Below are 18,477 nucleotides of genomic sequence, written 5' to 3'. Positions count from 1 at the left end.
TTTTTTGCATAGGAAGATCTCGCCTCTTTTGTTTTATCCCAGAGTTGGTTTTATTATTTTTTCGTTTCTTCCCGGGCAACTGGTCGCTTTCTAGAATACGATCCTCCGCGACTCTGCTATACTTGTACTTATTGTGAATGTGGAAACGCTGCATCCACGCTTACTTGTCTCTCGGAACGCCTCATCCTCGAACACTTCTTCATCCTCTCAAAGTCTCTATTCCTAATCTCGTGTACGTGCTCCCGCGTCTCGTAGTTGGGAAGTTCGTTAATGGCAGTCGAGGTCTATAGATTTCGGATTCTGGTTTTTAATTCTCTGTATTGTAGATTGAACGTGTGTTACTATCAGGATTAAACTGAAATTTAAACCTTCGTCCCGAGTAAACCGTGATTACAGTTTCATTTATTTTCAAATTAAATTCTTAGAAATCGAAGTTCGTATTTTGTCACGTCCAACGTTCGTTGTGAATGAAGCCTGTCGATACGGTTTCATTAAATTCACCGAGGATTATTGGTACAATGGATACTAAATTAATTTTGTGGTTTTTATAAAGTGTATGTTTGCTCTAAATATCTTGTAACTTCTACATATATCTAAGGGTTTTCTTTTTTTAATATTTCCGATATGTTCACGGTAATTATATCATATCGTATCTCGTACAAAATGTATTGTTACATACAGTATATTAAAAATAATTTTGTGCAAGTGTTTAAATACTTTCGTGAGCATGTGTACATAAAACAGAAGTTTGAAAAAGGATGGTCTTAGATTAGTTTGTTTATTAAATACAAATTACATCCATTTTGATTTGACATCGTACAACAACTATGTAATTAAGTACATTGTTATGCAGCCTTTAAAGTGACTAAAAATATACCTGGTATTACAAACTTCACGTACAAACGAGGGTTGAATGGATCGTGTTCAACGAAACCACGAACGTGGTTTATTCACTCTCTTCTTTTTTTAACCCTCGTGTGCTTTCCTTTCTGGCGTTTTCTCGGCAATGGTTGTTCCCTCACCGAACGACGACGAGCCGAAAATCGCGTTGAAATTTATTTCCGTTATAAATATCGATGATTAATCGTGACCACGAATACGTTGTGCGGATTCGAGTGGCGTGGTCGTCTGATCTATCTCGGTAAAGCTGAAAGAAGAAAAAGGGCTCGTGGATCACGGGCTCACAATCGAGGCGACCAGTCCGCGAAACGTTTCATCGAAATTCTTGAATTCGTTCCACAAATACGCTGGAATCTCGTGTATGGCATTTATGGTATGAGATCCTTATTTTTTCTTTCAGAAAAAAATTTATGTTTCGATGAAACATTATAAATGTTACGCATTTTATTATATAACCTATTCGAATTCTTTGCAGAAAGGAAATGTATCTAGTACGTAATAACTTTCGAGGATTCCATCAGTTTGTAGCATTCTTTGCGAGTAATGAATTACATATTTTTTAATTTTACGTTTCCATGGAATATTATAACATAACAATATTGTGAGAGTACCAAGATATTCATACAGTTGGAATATAAAAATAAAAAAAGGAATATTTCCTATATTATTATTAAATATACTCAAATGTATATATTATTCCTAATAATAATATTATTATTAAAATATATAATAATATTATTCCTAAACATTTATAATAATAACTATACATGTATAAATGAAAATGAATTGCACTTACCACTGTAACAGACAGTTATATATTATGTATACATACATTTAGAGGTATGTAAAATGAATCTAGAATTTAGTTTCGAAATTTCTGCCATTTTTAATCGTTCTTTGCGTGCAATTACGACCTTTCGAATTAAAACGGGATGTACGTTTCAAACTGTTAATCGGGCGTAAACGTCGAATCTTCGAGCAACGAGATATTTACTATATTGCCGACGATTCATCGACGATTTCGGAAAACGCATATGAGCCTCACGGCGGACGCTATAATTCGTAAATTTGTCAAATGATACAATTTGAAACTTATCGCAGTGGCGCGTTGTAACGAGAGAAGAGAATTAGTATCGGGGAGAATTTATTGAGGTTTTAACAATTTAATATGTAGGAATTTTCTGGCGAAAACGCGTCGATACGTCCAGCTGTTACCCCTCTACACTCTTCGGCTCCTAGCATAGCCCGTTTGCACAAAAATTTATTCGTTCGTCGAAATAAAATTTCGGCTGCAGGGCACCCGCGTTTTATATACGTGTAAATTGTTTTACGATCGGCTCCGCTGTATTTTATATTGTTCGTTCTTGTTTCAAACGAGGCGCCCGTAATTCAGCCGAAGAGTGATGAAGGCCTTTGTTAATGAAACCGACATCTTGATTAGTTATTTGACCCATCCCTCGATACGGTGGTATACGTTCCACAGCAGAATTTATTGGTCCGATCGTGTATAAATCAAATTCTGGCGGCTTAGCGTACGCTTGAAAATCGCGTGGCCGTTACGATACAGAATTTATCTTGTATCTGGTATTTACATTTAATAAGGGAATTTAGTGCCACCTCGATCGATCCAGTTTAATGAAACGTCACGGGCCGTCAGTGCCTCGTATTTTTCTAAATTACACCCGCCTATTCACCTATACATATAGGTAAGGTAAAATTATGTGAATTAGTAGGATATCTGAACCAAGCTAAGCCTTGGGATTCGCCAAATTTGGTTGTGAACAGTTTTTAAGCGATCTACGTTTGAATATATTTCATTCGTTGTTAGTTGCGTGACAAATAGCGAAATACATCATATACATTGACAGCTCGATGGCCGTAGCTTTTGCGAGGAAATAACTTTTATTCATTAAAGAAAAAAAGTTTGTTCGACTAATGTTAATATTTTCAGTTATAATCATTATCACATGCGTGTAGCATGCGTGTATTACGTTATTTCTGGAAGTTATTTTGCTGTTTATTTTATTAATTCTTATACTCCCTCGCTAACTAAAACAATCATGTGGTAGTTTATTTGAGTCATTTTCTCCTTGCTGATATCTTCTTTGCTATGCTCTTGTATAGAATATTTTCTCATTTTCTCGTTATTATATGTATATAAGATGCATGGCAACTTATAATATGTAAATCATATTATAATACGTAAATCATATAGCGAGAATCAACAAATATGTACTTACCATATTTTTCTCTTATGCATAAACATAAACTTAATTATCCTGTGAATTTTAAGATATCGAAACTTAGATAACGCAAATAAGTCCTTTCTCGCTATATACAAATATATGAGGCAATAAAATAAAGATGGAATGAAAATTTGCAAGAAAAGTATTAGCAGAAAAAGGAAAGAAGGAAAAGAGAAAGAAAACGAGAAATATTGCAAATAATCAACACGAATATAGCATAGGATGTTGGAAGTATTAGCTAATGCGGTCGCATCGTATATTAATTTGCCGATGGCGCGACGTGAACGCTGTATTTTTCGGTCCCACGTGTATTCCAGAGTTGGATCCTTGACGATCAATTATCATTAGCGGGCGTCATTAATAATCGAAAACGAACGGAGGGAAGTGTGACAGGTGACAGCGGCTGGCCTGGTGGACGCTGTTCCCGGCGCAGCTCGGAAAGTTATCGTGGCTGAATACTTTTGACACGTTCAACGCAACATTTCTGCGACAGCCGTGCCATGAATATACCACGCGTTTGAAACTTTGCCTCCTCGAGGATGACGTTCACGCGTTTCATCGAGGATCAATGAATACGTTAACGAGACACGAGTACTCTAAAATTTTCGACCGGTTCCTTGCGGTTCTATCCGAAAGATGGAATCTTTCTCTGTTCCAACCGGTCGACGCCATTGATTTTTCCGCACGCGTGAGTTTCTTATTCGAACCTCGTGAATGCAAACCTGAAAATTCCCTGTCGTTCAAATAGTCATGAATGGAAAATCCTCCTGTGTTTTCGTGTTCGTTTCCAAACGCGTTCTTCATACATCATGATCTGTCTTTTCGAGATTCGAATAAAATTTCCCTTCATCGCAGTCTTTATCCACATCTGACTCTTATTAAAAACAACCATTCCTTTCAAGGAACCGTTAGCTTGTGTAATAAGTTTGTTTGCATGAGATCTAGTTCATGAACATGTATGTCACTCTGTCATTTTTTAATTATTTAAGTATTTCTTTTATAAATATTCATTTACTCTCAAATCCTTTGTCGTTTTATCAAAAAATTCCGATATGTATACATTTACATTCTTTAAATCGTTTAACTATTACTCAAAAATTTGTTTACGAATATTAAAACAATTAATATATCGATATTTTCAAAAGTTGAAATATCGCACGTGATTAAATTCAAAATCTTGACCTATACCATTATGATTTTCTATTTGTCATACTACTTATCACACGATAGTTTACAAAAGCTATGTAACGTTTTTATAATAATTCTCAAAATGTAACACCAAGGAATGAACGAAACTTTAATGCCATTGTGTCGTTATAAAAAATTGTGTTATCCTGAAATTTACAGCTACAGGCAACCAAGAATTTTCATCATTTTTACATAGATACGATCAAAGGAAGTCTTGTAGTCGTAGTGGCAATTTCTATCGTACGATTTCCAGTATTCCTTCTGTATCATGAAAATTCATAATGGCGCTTTACATTATGTTTCTCCATTTTGTTTCTTCCTATGCGAATACTTGGTGATAAGCGAAATTGCATCAGGAATTCTATCCACTGTAAACCATTCCATAGCGTCCGAGATACACTATTACAGTTACTGTCAACCGTAACACGAGATGAAAGGAAATAGAAGTCGTTCGCCGATGAGACACGATTCGTAGCGCCTTATTTACTCGACTAGTTGGACTTCTCGTGATGGTGTTGTGCAACATTCCACGAGTTCTATCCCGTGGTCGGCCTTCGACGATAATTATAGGTCGATAGGGTATATGGCGCCGCGAGAGCTATTTATCTGTCAAAGTAATCAATGCGTCGGGGCGAAAAAAGAACAGCACTGTGGGTAGAACTAGAGAGGCTCTTTTCCCTTCCTGTGTTTTTGACAAACGATGATTCCTGTACGATTATTCGTGCATTTGACGAAGGATCTTTTGTTAATACTTCACCTATTTTTCTTGCCAGTTTTTCTTTCTTTCGATAGCAGCTGCAATAACCTAGTGAGCGAAGTCACTTCGTTCGTTTTATATTTACAATCTCTATATAATTTAAAGATTGAAATATCTAAGAAAACATCTAAAAATCATACCACGCATATGTTATTTCGCTTTACACCAGTGCACAAAAGAGTAAAAAAAACACACACACAAAAGAGTATATCCAGCATTTTACAAAAAAAGGATGATAGAACATAAAAAAGCCCATCCACCATACTCTTCAATCTCTTGTCGTCTACCAAAGACCTAATATATCTTCTCACTCTTCGACATCGAACCGCTAACGGCCTTCGACCAAAGTTCCCAAGTATGTACTCACTACCTTCTCTGCTTCTTGGTACATATCGTGGTACACTCGCACGGAAACTATCTATCGATCGCTAAATTTCATAACCTCCGTTAATCCTGTGGCAGCGACTGATCCAACGAACTCCCTGGGGATTCTAAACATCGGAGAGCTGGCCAAAAGCGGTTTCATCGTGCTGTCCAACATGACAGAGCGAAGGTCGTCCAAGCGGTGATTTTCCATCAGAAAGATCGAAGAGTAAACGGGGTAAAATTTAATAACGACGGTTTGCGGGGTTGCAATCGATCGGTTGGTTTCTATACAATTCGCTTAACCTTTTCGTTACGACCGTCGATTATATTTAACAACCGTCAAATATATTTCCACGGGTTGAACGTCAGCTACAGACGACAATTAGTCGTTCCGCCTTTTAACTATTCTAGCACCATTTAAAAAAAAATGTAATTAACCAATCCACGTGTGTTTTAGTAAGAATACAAATTCGCTATAATACAAATAATAATTCTAAGTAGAAAGCAACAACTGTTTAAGTCTTAATTGCACGAAATAACATTAAATTTAATAAATTTTAAACTGAATTTTCTCAGTTTACAAACTAGCGAAGATAGAACAGTTAAGAACTGAAACGATGTATTATCGAAACCATAGGTACATACAGGCTACTGTCATTCTTAACCGACAATTTATGTTTTTTTGTTTAGTCGTTCCAAGCGGTTTATTATCAGTATTATCAGTAATCTGCCAACTCGCGTTTAATTCCTCAATGAAAATAATTATTAGATTTCATTCCGTTCAAATTAGCATCACGGTTGCTGACAAGTGACTATGCGGCAAACTAGCGTCGTTAGCGAAAAGGCTAATCGCGAAGAAAAAACGTTTGATGACGTTCAACGAAGTTCGAAAGATTGGGTCAGAGAATGTTCTGCTATGACGTTAATCATCGAAAATTCATGTATGCCTCTGTTTCACTGGTTATGATCCGGACGTTCCTTCGTCTGTTGCTTCGCGTATTTCGGTCTGCCACAGCCGAGTTGTGCGAGTTCTGGCTAACGGTAGTTCGAATAATGCTAGCTAAGGTAATAATGCTGATGCATGCTAATGGAGAGCGTGATAGTAACGATGGAGAGAACTGGGTAAAAGTGCAGCTCGTCATACACGCGAGGGCTCGTTCAACCACTAGTGCGAGAGGATAAATTGATTCGCGTTGCGAGATCCAGCCTTCGCCGGTCCTCTACTCATTTGCGTTTACAGTCGCTCACGAAAGCATTTGGATGTTTATCATAGAAAACTGTTATGTATGGTTATGTTATGTATGTATTGGTTGTGTTATGTGACAGATTTTGAAATTTCAGTGACATTGTAACGAGATACGGTCGATATGATTATGGTGATAAAATTTAAAACCGATCTGAATGTGTATAAAAAGGTTACAAAATAATTATCAAAAACATATATTTAATAAGAAATTAGTATATAATATAAATAGTCAATATGAATAATATTAAAGGTATAGTAAATGTTAAAAATGATCGCTCTAAATAACGAGACTTATTAATACAATGGATAACTGAATGTTATTAGTACGAAATACTTTTAATTTTCGTGTATATTTTCCGATTTGTTTCAAACTTTATAACGTAATCATAATAGTCGAGTCTCATCACAGTTCTAATGAAATTTCAAAATGTTTCGTATAACACACGCAATATATTTATAAAAGGTTTCTATGGTAAGTGTTTATATACTTCCGCGAGCTATTATATTTCTAATAGATTTTTGCTCATTTCATGCTTTTTTCGTCATTTTCGTTCATTGGAATTTATTCCGTAGCTAAAGAGAAATCTGCCGAGTTTTTAATTGTGTTCCTGTGACGCACTATGTGCGTTCAAATAAATTATTTTCCACGGAATGCGGCGCGTAGCCGGTCGATATTTCCCGCCGCCAGGCATTGTTCGATGGATCGAATGTACAGTCAATAAAGAAAGATCCTGTCCCTCTTTTCCCTGTTCGTCTTTGTCATCGAGCATTTCCAGGCCATTCCCGCGTTTCCTCGACCGTTCTTTAATGCCTTTTAGTGTTTTTCGGACGTGTTCGCGCTGCTTTTTAATTCATCGTTTGTCGTTTATCCGTTCCTCCGAGTGGAATTTCGGCGGAATTTTTATCCACTGATAATGCTGTGCGTGATATGTTCGCGCTATTTTACAGCTATTTATCTTGCATTTGTTTGGAGCCTCAGTATTTTCAATGCGAGCAAAAATTTCTCCGACTTTTAAATTAGTGTAGTAAATATAAAAAAGATTGACATACCTAACGATTAGTCTAAAAGAAATATGTAACACACGTCTATAATATATAATACAAACATACTGTTCAACTGTAAAAAAAATAATAATGACTATAAGGAGGTGTAAAAACGAATTTCTTCATATTCCCGAACAGTTATGACAGCATTTTGCACCTTAATTCAATGCCAAAACAATAAAGCATTAAGTCATTTCATAAGTAAAAATGTTAGCATTTTTATAAATTATTTAGAATATATTATTTCTGGAACCATCTTTAATTAATCATCGATAATTTTTAAATGTCTTTTTTGGAAAATAGTTCAGATCTTCGGACAAGATATTCAGTTACTGCTCCGAGGTTCTTCTCTTGAGGTTAAGTAAATCTTTCTTGCCCTTCGTAGCATATTCTTCGTAGAATTTTGGAAAAGACAAAAAATACAAAGCTCGTTACATTTCAAAGAAATCCCATTATTTGATATTCTTTTTCTTGATATTTCTTCTTTTCATTTTCGCATCATACATCGAAGCACAACTATCGCGTAAGCGATAACGCGAGCAACTACGATGCCCGACAATTGTAATTCTCAAATGGAATAATCTGATTGGGCGGATGAATCTAGAGCGACGCGATGAACGTTAACAGGAGGGGGCCGATCACTGACGGGGGATTATTTATTTTGTCGATCCAAAGTGAGCGATACCTTTCGATTCAATTCAGTTTTATGGATATCCGTGCGTGTCTACTGTTTGACGAAGCCAATAGAGAATGATACGTCGCGAAAATCGTAACATATCGCAATCTTCATAGGTGCGGTTTCAAACTCCTTCGGAAAAATATTTCATCGTGACATGCCGGAGGATATATCATTCTTATATCATTTGCATCGATGGGAATAATACGTGTTTTTCGTATGGGCCTTGTCACGTGGATGCGAGATAGCCGGAGCAGTTTAATACGTCCTTGCAAGAAGAGGAACCTTTCGATCAACGAGAAATATCGCCTTCTCATATTTTACCTGCAGCAAATGGCGATGTTTATCGCCTTTAGAGAATGACCGTCACATTATTACGTCGTTACTCTCGAGCTGCTCGATTTTGATTTAAGAATTAATATCTGTCTATCATCGTTTATTCGCATGAGTATTTATATCGTAGTTACTTTGGATAACATTCATTCTTTGTTAATACTTCCTATTTTTCTGGAAATATTCGATCAATAAGAAGATTCTACGTATTTTTTTTAGGGGGAAATTTTATCCCCTAAAATCAGACCACGGCACAAATAATAAATAGGCATAGGTTTGCAAAGGATTATTCTACCTATTCAATTTTATAAGTTGCTGAATTTCCAAGTTTCATTTTGCAACAATCAGCTTCGTGTTATTTTTGTGTTAATTATGATTCAAGTCTTTATCATTCCTAAATTATTAAAATAGAAATGTGTGGCTGATAGTGAGTGTAAATATAATGTATCTAAAATTCTGGCAAAATTTTTATCAAATTTTAATACTAAATTCTATCGTTTAATTTTTTTAATCTTTCAAATTTTTAATATTTTTTGGTATCCTAATTCTGACATTATATTATTATATACGTACCATATATAAAATCATAGTCACAATTTATGAAATTATTACCACTCCAAATATTTTGCAATAACCGTGTACTAACATCGTGCGAGGAAAAAATATGTGAGGGCATACGTTGTAGTTGTCTTGTGCAGTCTTAAATACTAACGGGGAACTAGTTGCCAACAATTCCCATAAATTTGTGTTTGCGAAACAGCGTCTTGCAATCTAAGTCGGCCACGTGACAGAGCTTGATGATACAAGTAAAGCACGGACGAGGAAGTTTACGAACATCGAATAAATTTCTTCGGGTTGGTGAGAACGCGCGATCGCGAATACTAAAAGTCGATCTTGAGACATGCCTTCGTTTTTTATTAACGTATCGTATATCATGCGCGGGGTAGAGGAGGGAGAATACCGTTGAGATATAGAGGCAGTAAGCTCGCGATTACGGAAGTAGTAACAGACCGCACTTTTCAGACGGATTTGTTGGACGACACGAACGATAAAATCAGCGTGATCCTCGATAAAGTCAGGGGCAGCGAGTCGAGATGGAGCCTTTCTAAAGGAAGTGCGCTCGTAGGACCGTGAAGCTTTCGAGGCACGCGAATTTTAAATCTTCCCAAGGTGGGACCCGGTGAATCCAGTGATATAAGTAGAATTTATGTCAGACCGTATTTGACAAGGCAAACGAAAGGGGATAAGTGGAACGTGCAAGTGTGCTTAAAAACACTAGCTACTACATACGTGTATCCTGATTTTATCGAACAGGAATTTTTATACTTGATATAAACTAAATAAAAATTTCTGTCTTATTACTATCTTTTTATTGCTATTTCTATTTTACGAAAGCATTTTCTTCACGAATAATTTCAAGATATTTCAAACCACTTACTACTTTCCTAATGTCTTTACTTGTTTTCAAAGCAATTACTTAATATATATATATATATAATAAGTATAATATATATATGTATATATATATATATATACAATTATTGATTATTAAATATACATACATATGTATATAATTTTATTTGTGGTAACAAGTTCTACTTATATTTATTTTATACTAATACTATACTATCCAAGATAATAATACTGACGCTGACATTCGTTTTATGAACATTCTAGAAGAAACGTATACAGATACATGAAGTCTTTAAATTATAATACTTCCACTATAAAAGATAAAGTGATTAATGTAGAATAAACGTACAATGGTGATCACATATTCAGATCCAATTCGTCCTATCGGTAATTACTTTATTCAGAATTCATTTCTTAATCGTAAGAAAAAACATTTTTAATGTTAACAACGTTCACAATAACGAGACATCTTTCAAATTTGAACTGAACCTCGCAACTGCGTCGCTAGTAATACACATAATCATGGAAGGGTTAAAAGATGAATCGGAAATCGATGAAAAAAAAGGAGAGAAATTATGCTGTACTAAATAACAAACACAGGTAGAGAGCAGGTAATTAGGTAGCGATGTAAGGACAACGACAGGGGCTGGATGCAAACTAAAAGACACTGGGAAGGAGTAGAAACAAGAGGCAAAAAAGAGAGTTGCAGGCCGGCTTACGCGATCAGAATTAATCACGGTTATTTATTGAACGAATAAATTTCTTGTCGATCGGTGAATCTCGTGTGTCAGCCGCATGCATTTCGATGCAGCTGCGCCACTAACAATGAGAAAATGTTAAAGATTCCAAACGGAATAATGTCGTGTATCTAAGAATAAAGCTTTCATTTTCTTTGTTTCCCTTATTTTTCTCTTCATAACGTATATTCTATTCGTAACGTATTTCATTCATTAAAGGTTGATTTTGCGTGAACGCAAAATTTCATTTGTAATCTTTTCTTATCGTTAATTAACTCACATTAGCGAGTTCTATTGAATTCATGTGACGATTATAGAAAGGAATTCCAACAATTTATTAAACATTTTTTGCGTCACTGTCTTTTCTTACATTTAAGTACCAATCATTCTGTAAAATTTGAAGAAATTGGAATATTTTATAGCATTATAACGAACTATCTTCTTTCAAATTATAGAACTTCTTTTTCTGCTACCAATTTGTGGCTGGCTTTTTTTTAAATTAACTAAACTTATCTCGTCTCGTTCGCTTCTTTTCTATTTCTTTTACACCCACTTTAACCGTGCTGTCTTCAACGTTATTCCACGGGCAATGAATAATCGTTAGATTCGTTTTGGATTCATTGACGAAAAGAGAGGCGAGCTGAAAAGGGGCCAGCAATTAATGCGTCTGGATCCGGAGTGAAGTGTAATGGACCCGCTAAAGCTTCTGTTTGATAATGAAAAGCTGCCTGGTTGTCGACTTTGGCGCCCCTATAGCACGCTTATTTCGTCAGAGTCGCGTCTCCTTGGTGGAACGACCCGTTCGAGGTTTTCACCGAAGTTAAAGCCCTCGTAATAGGTCCACGGTGTTTATTCGTCGAGCTTCAATGAATTCCCGAATGGTTATTTAGTTTCGCTCTATTTGGCGAATATTTTGGTGTATACATGCACATGTTGGATACATTGATCATAATGAGCATAAAGTATGCTAAGTGGTTTGAAAGGTAAGCCTACCGGAGGGGATTTGAATCGCGTTTCTCTCTAACCAAAGTACATGCAGCTAAAACTTGTAGGATTACGCGATCCATACAGATTTTGATCACTACGCGTTTCAAAAATTTCAGTTCGCGTTACGCGATTTTGTTTTAGAATTTTTTTTTTTATTAGTTGCTATGCTTGTATACTAGTAAATTCCGTATAGTGCGCGCGGTGATAGAAAGGCGCAACATTTTTTGGGAAATTTCCGTTTAATCCCTGGTAAATCAAACGAGACTATGAGTAAAATATGGTTTTGTTTACTGGAATTTGTTTAATTCGAACGTATAGAGATATTTATTTACACGTGACATAAACTATACCCTGTCAAACGATAAAGAGAGATTCTTCCAACTTATGCTGACTTAAACGTTCTCGTTAGCCTATTAATTTTAATATATATTACGAAATTACATCTCGATGCAACATATCCAAATAAATTCTTTAAAAATCTTCTGATTAATTTATTTCAATTTCACGTATACATAAAAATTCCAAATTAAGAATTATATTTCACAATCAATTTCAAGCTACAGGAATATAAGCGTTCGTTCTGATATTTTAGCTTCTTTCGGAAAGCTAGTCCAATGGTTCGCGAAGGTTTTAAATGAATTCACTTTTGACTTACCTTTCACGCCACAATTTACCATCGTCGATGAACATATCCAATGATAATACCATGTCCAACGGTAATGGGAAGTTACAGAAGACGCGGTAAACATCTCTGTGCACCGCAAGATCGATCGTCGAGATTTGGTGTAACGAAACAGTCGGTCATCGGGTTGGTCGGGACGATCGACAGTAATGCGAATCGCGCTGACAGTTCCGCGGTGGGTTCGGTGCGCAACGCTTCATCGTATAACAACGTTGATTTACTTACGCGCGTTAACGCGCAAGTTTTCGCCAAGCGAGAATATTTATTGTCGTGGCTCGACTAACCGTTGGAATTGAATTATAATGTTCTATGGCACCGCTTTAGTCAAGTTCTCCTATCATACCGCTCCTCCTCCTCTTGATCTTCGCGATCCGATTCTATTCATTATGCCATTAAAATATTGCCCTTGTCAAACTTTACGTGTGATTTAACCTCTGGTGTTGTTGGTTAGGTATTATCTCGTATCGTTTAGCTTACGTACTTAAATTCAGGAGAAAAAAATTTCTACAGAAAATGAGATTGTTGGTACTATATATCTGTCGTTTCATTTCTTTTGATCTTCACGATCAATCAGAAATATCAGAAATATTCTTTCTTGATTAAGAAATTCCTTATAAAAGACAAATGTAACGTCTGTGATAAATTATGAGATATAGAACCAAAGAATTTTAGAATAATGGATATCAAACATGTCTAAAATAATGTTTGTGCCAAGCAGGGTCATTAGAATTCACACTATGACGACTAACAGTTATTTCCGACAGAATAGTGTATCTAGTTAATTTATCGAATTTCGCAAACAATTTTTTTTTCATTCGACTTCCATATTTGAAGTATCCATTATTTATAAGATGAATATATACAAAGAATCCCTTTGTAACATAGAGTATTTCGAGGATTCTTCACTGTTGAAGACAAAATCAGATCGACGAGGGCAATGCACTCGTATTTACGTTACGGATTGAAATTTATCTCCATAGCGTATAAATATCTTCTCAAACATTCTCTCGAATGCTTATCAATACTTCGGTGGGAATGATATACTTCGAAGAACTTCGAAGAACTTTAATGTGACTTCAGTCTGTTTTTATGTTCACAATGATTCGCAATCGTGAAGAGCAATGGGATGAGAGCATCTCGTTAGTATCTCTTACTTATTACAAATTTCCCATCACGTTAATTACTGTCACTGGTTTTCTTATTACGGGAACGTCTTGCGTGCTGAATCGGCGAGTTTCGCTGAATTAAGATATTAAGTCGGTTTCGACCGACCGCGTTCTGTGGAATCGTGAGAGAGACAGAGAGCAAGGTGAAATAGGCTAAAATGTTGAATACTTATTCAAAATTCCAGCCGTGTCGTGGTAACGAACCTTCGTTACATGTGGCATGTTATTTTGTTTAAACATAATCGTTCGCGTTTGTTCAAGCTAATAATTCAGTTCAACCGTTCCACGAATAATTAAACAGGAAAGAGAACGTCCGTCTCTTTATTAGAAAGTTAAAGCACCCTCCGGGTCTAATTGTTGCGAATTCCTCGTCGTGATTCTTTGTTTATTCGTTCATGCACAATGAACAAATAGTAGAAAAAATATATTCTTTTTATGAAGATAGGGGACAATATGAGCAATTTAAGAGATAGATTTACATAGGTAGAAATTGATTTCAATTATAAGGACAGATGTATGTAATTGAACGTATAGCTAACAGAGTTTATGTCAAGCTATGATTATTGTTATGATTTATTTATTATATTTTTGTTTAGGAGTAAGTTTATGTCTGTCATTCTGATTTAGTGTGTATGTGTATTTATTATGGTCATTCTTATGGTTCTATTTTGTTGTGTAAATGGTAATCACCGTAAAGCCGAGGTGGAAAGGAGGAGACAGAAATGAAGAATTCTAATTTTGACACGTTTCTCCTATTTTATACCGTGTTGAGACAAAAAAAGTGACGATTTGTCGATAAAAATTTCTCTGATGCGTCACGGGGCTTTGAGTAAATTCATGCTCGAGGTAGGTAAAGGTATCGAATAGATGATTCGTTGGTTTGATAATGGAATCCTGACTTTTGACTCTTGAATGGACTCATCGATTAAATGCTTTTTCCGCGTTGCATTAGTTCGACATGGTCATACTACCTTTGTAGAGCCTATGAACAAAGAAATTGTAAGGAAGGCTGTACACGACGGAATGTCTATGTCTCTAGACACGATGTCTATGCACGACGGAATTGCCAAAAAACTGCACGATTTTAGCGCATGTTATGCAAAAAATGAACTATACTTTGCAATATACGTCTATTTATAGTCCCTGCATATTACAATGACGTAGCTTCTTCGCGACACTATGATGAATTTTGGAATGTAACGAAAGTAATGATTAATGAGGTGATTACATGGTATACACTTTGATTGTGGTATACTGCAATGTATATTTATAAGACTACACAATAACCGACTGAGTTCTAATTAAAGTTTCATTGAATTCTAATGTCTTCTTAACGACGTCTGTCTGAATTTTATCTATTTCCCCGTATGCTGTATTTCTTACCAATACTAATGTAGTAATTTTTGCCACTTTTCTTTACCAATAACAATGATACGTCCTTATTGACTGATCTGTGTTTCCCTGGGAGTAGTATAGTACTTTTAATTGATTTATTACTTGAAAATGTGTTTCGTGGTAGTTAGATTAAATGGTTTTTCTTCTTAGTGCAGCATAACTATTCAAGAGTTACGGTTAGATTCGTTGTAGGTCCTGAATAATTACTGTTCGATCATTCTAAAGATATTATATGTATATGCAAAGTGTTTATAAACGTATAATATTCCATATTTTAAACTACGTAGACTATAAGATAGCTACGAAGTAAATGTGAGGATGATATTTTCCTGGAAAAGACGTTTCTTCCCAAAGTTTTGAAATCGCGCAGTCGTTTCGTATTCGAAGGGGAGCCGCCTTACAGATCGCAAACACCTACTTTTCCGTCTGAGCCAAGCAATATTACACTCGTTAGTCGCCATTGTAGTAGGAAAATCCGGCAAATTGCGATTTTATAACTCGCAGCTCGGGTTGACCGACTAAGCGAGTTCCACTTCTGAAGCGTTGCGTCGCAAATGGCGCGCGTTGTTTCCTCGTCGCATCGTATGGAATAGTAAACTTCATTTAATGGCCGTCTTCTTCTCTTTCCATACGGAGAGAAAAGGAAAGAGAAACGTAAGACAGCGATTATCACCCTGGCGGCGTTCAATGTTCCGCCTCGCGACTTTTATTGCCGTAAGAATGCAACCATTTTTATTATTTTCCTTGTCAACGCATACGTTAGTCACGAGTAAACGATAACACGACTTAGCCAACGGTGTTATCGAAGTAATATAATTTACAATTTGCGAAAACGATTTCATCTGGCGATGCTCGATACCCGCCTTGCTATAGGCGATTATTTAACCGGTTTGTTCGAAGCTAGGCTACAATTCTCCACGCGATATGGCGACCGGTTGTATGCATAATTGGATAATGCACAATCATTTTTACGAACTACGCGGAGTACAGTGATTAACGTTCCCATTTATCGCTCCTCAGTACGCATGTCGACCATAAACAAACATTCCAGCCCGTCGTAGAGGTCCCTTCGTCACGCGATTCCTGATAACGCGATTTTGCGGCTGTTAATTAACGAGTTTAACATTCGGCGACGTGGCATGAATGGTATATTCGTTTGTGTCGCGGGATACACAAAGCGGCACCTGGTTCGTGTCGTTCCTTCGAATGCCGCTTGTAGATTTCAATGAAGGTAATTATTTATTTAGGAAACGATTCGACGGCAGGTCGAGTTATTGAGAGTAGTAATACTATGCAGATGCAGGTAATATAATGAAGATCGCCGTAGCTCTTTTAAATTCTATTACTTTTCGAGGTATATTAAATTATATTGCTCTACAAGGTACTAGAATTACGGAAAGTAGCTGGAACGATCAATTTATTTATTTATTTTCAACGGTGTATTTTTGGAAATTTCAATGATTTTCGTTAAAGCATATGGCTATAGGCTTGCATCTCGTATTTTTTTCATATACAGGGTCAGCCAGAATGAAATAACAGGTTTATGATAAAATAACTGCAAAGTAAAAGTAGCGAATACCCAATTTACTTATATCAAGTAGCATATTAGTTCAGACATAGCAGGTGTCCTAATATTTAATGTAGCGTACCTTCCATTTTGAAATTTTTACCGTACAATGTTTATACTTTAGTCGGTATTTTTAGCGTTAATTCGAAACAAGATGTGCAAGCTATTTACTTTCCGTGCTCCTTACATATGACAAAACTGGCGAGAAAGTTAAAATAAATTGCTCACAACGGGCAGAATCAGTCGACAAGCTCAGTTAAACAAAGTTTCCCCAGCTTGATTCTATCTCTTCATTTAATTTAATTTATATCCAACTGGTAAACATATTTCTAGACGCGTTGGGGAATTCACAACGCAGCACCTCGTCATTTTTGCGTACGTCAGTTTGCACAATACCTCAGTGCGCGTACATGAAAAAATGAGTGGTAACTGCCTTAACTGGTTACGCTTCGTACCGTTCTGCTCTGCTTTTAAAACATGCCAGTCTGGACTGTATCGCCACCGTGACGTTCCTCAGTCCTTGCAAATGCTCGTTGGCAATATAATTTGCATTTGTCCCAGCCCGCGTGTTCTCTCTTTCTCCACCCACCGCCCTGTACTTTTGCATTTCCTTTCTCTTCGTTCTATCACCTTTCTCTGTCTCTCCGTCCTTCGCCCGGGACAAAAACTTTGTCTCGTTCGCTGTAACTTTCTCGTGGCACACGAGATTCGTCACGGAAGGTTCCTTGGCTGCAGTTTAATCCAGAGTTTCGCGGCCTGCTTGAAGAATGTCGCGCCGTCCCGGGACATTACAGATTTCCAGTTCAATGTATACTCGCCGTCATTCGAGATAAACTCGGTCGAATGGAGGCAACCGTGAAGTGTAATGCGACGCAACGCAAAGCGACAGACCGCCGACGATCTTGCGTTTCTACATTTCCGCCCCCTGTAATTACGTTTCTCCAGTCATTACGTTAATTACGCCTGCGAATTCGTGCGAATCTGGCTTCCCGCGAAAGTGGGCTTGCCGAGGGGAGGACGCGGGATAAACGCCACTGCAACATTGATTCACTCCTATAGGTATATTGGTGTCAGTTATATCGACTCGATTTTTATTAATACTTTACGCTTCGAAAATTTCTATGATACGATCGATCTGCAATTTTAGCAAAGTTTTAAAACCAAATTTTTTTGAACTAAAGGTTTTTTTTTTTAAAAAATCGTTGTTTTATCTATGTATCGATATAGTGATTTTTTTTTTATTTTCATTTTCATCGTTGAAAGTTGATACGAGGAACAATTTTCACATTATCAATGTCAATTTAGGCTTTAGACAAATTATATTTAAAATCATTATTTTACTTGACAAAGTCCTGCAAACTTTTGCTCTCCGCAATTTTCCAATGATATTATTCAAATATTTTTAAGTTATGCTTTTCGAGTGTCAAATATTTTTTATAGTTACATTTGACAACTGTCCTCTATAACCTATCGCAATTTTTCACACTGTCGTGTTCAATTCGCGTTCAATAAAGAATACGTTTCAAAACATTCGCTATTTTTTCCGATCCTTGTACTCAATATAGCAAAGAATTTCTAGGAAATTGATTATGAGAGTATTTTTCATACAGTTTAGGTAAGCAAATAAGGAATTGCCAGCAAACACGTCGAAAAAAAAGAATAGATACAGAAAATACAAAAACTATAATATATATAATATAAAATAAAAAAAACTATTTTCTTGCCCCTGAAATTTAATAAAATTCATACCTTTCGCTAACATCGTATCTACATT

Source organism: Bombus affinis, chromosome 11 (assembly GCF_024516045.1).
Source record: "Bombus affinis isolate iyBomAffi1 chromosome 11, iyBomAffi1.2, whole genome shotgun sequence".
Classification (NCBI taxonomy): Eukaryota; Metazoa; Arthropoda; class Insecta; order Hymenoptera; family Apidae; genus Bombus; species Bombus affinis.
Note: the sequence above shows the minus strand (reverse complement) of the source record.